Genomic DNA, 3,905 nt, shown 5'->3' on the forward strand with positions numbered 1-3,905 from the left:
ACGCCTGTGACATCCTATCACAAGGAGCTGGAAGGTGAAGAACCTAGCATCAGCCCGGCCTTGTCCTTCTGCCTCACACAACTCCATCCCACTCTGAAAGGCGACCAGGCTCACAGACTAAAGGAGCAGAAGTAGGGCACGGTTCCACACGCTCCACCTGCAATAATAATTCACTTCCTTCCACCAGAGCTTGAGAGGCCAAATTCTAGCAGCGCCCCATCCCAGCCTGGGCCGGTCTGAAGCTCCTGCTCTTGTGTCTCCCAACCTTCTGCTCCCCTGGCCCGGAGCTACGCCCCATTTCTCTCTGGTGGGCAACTACGTGTAACGAAAGCCCATGTGTACCGGCTCTAATCTGGGAGGCGAATCCGTGTGGTCCCCAGCAAGTCACTCAACTTCTCTAGGCCTCAATTTCGCCTGGATGCCGGCATTCAACTAAACACTGAATGCCCGCGCTGGCTGCAGGGCCCGGCCACAAGGCAACCACAGCCAAAGGACCGGTTCCGCCAAGAACGGCGCCCAAAGCCCAAGAGCGCAGGAAAACTACCAATTCCAGAATGCAGCGCAGCCAAATAGCTTACGCGTGGGCCTGAAGGCAGCGCGGGACCTGCCGGGAGCTGTAGTTTCGGAAGCCGCCACTCGACTAAAAGTACCAGTTCCAGGGTTTCCGCGCCTCTCGGCCCACTAGTCTCTGCGGAAGCCTTCCACGACCAAGGGTCCCAAGAATTCACCCCAGTTAGTCCGGGGCACCAGCGCGTGCTCCGCCGTCTGCCAGTTCGGACTTCGCGCGCCGAGGTGCGTAGCGTCACTTTACGTCACTTCTGCTTCCACTTCCGGTCCGTTGCATTGAGCTCCCAGCGGAAACCGTTCTCCAATTGAAGGTTCTGTGATGCCTGTGGGCTTGAAGCTTGGTTTCAAGCCCCACCTGCCTTTCTTTGACCCTAAGCCCAGGGAGGGACACTCCATCGCCCGCGGGAAGAAACCTGGGGTCCCGCCCGTGCCCTCCCTCGGTGTCAACTCCACCATGGCCTCTATTTCACTATCCTTCCCCGGGCCAAGCTACCTTGGTTGCCTGGACAACCAGAACTCTTTAAGACGGAGTCTAAATCAATTGAGAAGGCTAAAAAGCTAATTCCAATGTAACCCTGATGTTTGGGGTGGGGGCTAGTAATCTGAATCTGTGCTGTAACCTAATGTACATTCTTGATAACCTATAATTAAGTCACTGCCCCTTTCTCCACAATCTGGTCTTGCAAGACCTGTTACCTAAATGCTCATATTTTACAGAGGCCATAAACCATGAACAATATACAACTCCCGGAGGGGGTTATCAGCGCTGGCGCCAGGACAGGCCCTTAGGTATGGTCTCAAGGCCCCCATCCCAACACACGGGGCTTTTTGCAAAGCCTACGAAAGGTCCGGAAGTCCCATCCATATTTGGGGGACAAACCAAAGGAGATAAAAGAAGAGCTTCCACCATATTGGTTTGCTCAGACTTTGGAGGCAACTCCTCTGAGACTGCTGGCGTAATAAAGATGTGTAACTCTGTTATGCCCAGATTTCAAGACCCCCCCCCAAAGATCCACCAGGGAGCACCAAATCCGATGCAAAAGCATAGAGTCTTTTATTCAAGCCCGGGACTTGGTTCCCCCCTGCCTCCATTACTGGATGCAAGAGAGAGCCCCGAGTCCCAAGGGAACAAAGAATTTATAGGGCTTGGGGTCGGGGGGTGGGGGCACACTCTGACCACTGATTTGGCCGATTCCGGTTGGTTGAGTGAGGGCCGGGGGCTAGTGATGAAAGGGCAGGGTGCAGCTAGGGTCTGGTTACACAAAGACAGAGGGGTGGCTAGCATACTCTTGGCCTTGGGCTAGTTTCCCCCACTTTCCCATTGGCCGAGATAAGGGCAGGCTGAGTAACTGATACATTCTGTGGCTTTTTCTTGGAAGAGGGGTTAAGGACACAGCTATCAGTCCTGTTCTGTCCTTTCAACTCCATTTCTCTAAGCATCGCTTGGGTTTTTTTAGTCTCTACAACACACTCACTCTCCTTAAGTCTGCAAATGGTGGCCCCTTGCTGTGACCTGGCTCCTGGGAGCCTCGCCAGCTCCTCCTTTACTGCCCCTGGGTTTAGCCATTTTTCCGGTCAATGTCCACCACTGGTTAGGGTGGGCCCCTCTGAATTCCCAGCATCTAGCACCAGCTGGCAGTCAACATGGGGTCCCAGGGATCACCACAGCTCTGTGTGGTCAGAGATACTGGTCCAGACAACCCAGCACGTTCCAAAGACACCAGGAAGAAATTGACGCTGCAGTGATAGCCCACAGGCCACTGGCAATGCTGACTTCAGAGCTCCTCATGGGCTCATTAATGTCCAGATGTTTTCCGCCAATGGCACATGCGTGTCCATGCTGATGTGTGAGATCATGCTTGGGATGTCCAGGACACAAGCTGGCATCCACCCACACCACCTGTTCCGATGAGGGGACTGTAGAGTGTCTACCTTGGCCTCTAAGCAGGAAGCTTGGAGAAGATGAGGAGCTCTGGCCACGCCCTTGCTTAATGCTTACCAGCCACAGGCTTCAGAACTATCCAAGCAGGCAGTGGTGTGTTTGTGCTAATGACCTCTAAGATAAATTCTTCTGCTGTGCACACTTCACAGGTGAGGGGAGAAAGCACAGGCGGTTAGTAGATTGCCCGAAGCCAGCAGCTTACAAGTCTCAGAGAGGAAAGGGAAACAAGGCTGACCAGAGCAAGCCCTGCTCAGAGCCACAGGGATCTTCAGCCAATAAACTTGAACTGGCTGTCTGCTTTGGCAAGCTCTGTGAGACTCCCACAGGGGCCAAACCCCATGTGGCCCACGGACAGATGTTAACCAGTCACACACTTGCTCCTTGCTCTGTGTGCATATCAAGGTGTGTTTGTAATATACACCTGTTGGGCCCCCTCCTGGCTGACTTTAATCCTTAGGTTTGTCCCTGACTTTCACCTTTCTGAGCCTACCTCATCTCTCTGCAGGTTCCCGGATTTTCCCAGAGTCGCGTTCCTGGTCCTGGGACTTAATTGCTTATGGAGTAAGCACTGCTCTCAGCCTTGGTGACTCTGCCCCTGAAATGGGAATGACAGTCCATTTGTCTGACTTTCTAGTCCCAAAGTGAGGCGAGGTGGTCACTCCAGAAAAAGGCCTCCCATCCCTGCAAGGATCTCTCTTTGTGGGAATCAACTAGAACCCTGAGCCTGGGCAGTGGGGGGAAAGGGGGCAGAACACCTACTCACCACGTGTGCACATTTGTCCTCTGTCACCTGAGAACTAGAGTCACCGTCTCATCTTGCCCCTGAGAAGTGGAAGCTGGAGGGTCAGAACTCGCTCAGCCACAGCGAGGGGCCGTCAGAGGCCTGTTTGGAACCCACCTAGATCTTGCTTCAAAGCCCTTGTCCCAGGCCCTTTGTCACCGCCCCGCTCACCCTCGTCTCTGCCTCAGAACCTGCCCGTCCTCTGGAATGGCGCTCTCGGCCTCCACATCAGCCCCACCTATGTCCAGGGCACACTTTCCCCTCAGCACAGGCCTGGGCACACAAAAGGTGCCAGCAGCCTCCGACTCCACCCTCACATAGGGCGATCCCCTCCTGTTGGGCTTACCCTGAGGAATGGGGGCTGTCTTCACCATCTCCCCAAGCCCACACAAAGCCAAGCTGGGACCAGCGAGTCCCTGCGGTGAGCGGTGAGCATGGAGGATGGGCATCTGTCTGCAGCACTCTGCCCGCATCTCAGACAGGGCTCTTCCCTTCCTCCATCCCTCCCTCCTCCCCTCACTCACCCCTCTTTCTCTGACGCCAGCAGCCCCTGCCATAGCCAGGCTCCAGTTCTCTCTCTCCCTCCCTCTCTCCCCGCGACGCGCCGCCTCCCTC

At 55.2% G+C, this 3,905-nt stretch overlaps 1 protein-coding gene across 10 annotated transcripts in view; it reads right to left on the reverse strand.

Moving 5' to 3' along the window:
- RTEL1 (regulator of telomere elongation helicase 1) overlaps positions 1-3,880 on the reverse strand; it is a 49,359-nt gene extending 45,479 nt beyond the window's left edge. For 3 of the 10 annotated variants that reach the window (XM_015567700.1, XM_015567701.1, XM_015567703.1), the window contains exon 1: positions 651-837. The gene's annotated coding sequence lies outside the window, so the exon portion shown is untranslated. The other 7 variants (XM_015567704.1, XM_015567702.1, XM_015567697.1 and 4 more) reach the window with 6 other exon arrangements.
- Positions 3,881-3,905: the final 25 nt, after the last annotated feature.

Source organism: Myotis davidii, unplaced genomic scaffold (assembly GCF_000327345.1).
Source record: "Myotis davidii unplaced genomic scaffold, ASM32734v1 scaffold244, whole genome shotgun sequence".
Lineage (NCBI taxonomy): Eukaryota > Metazoa > Chordata > Mammalia > Chiroptera > Vespertilionidae > Myotis > Myotis davidii.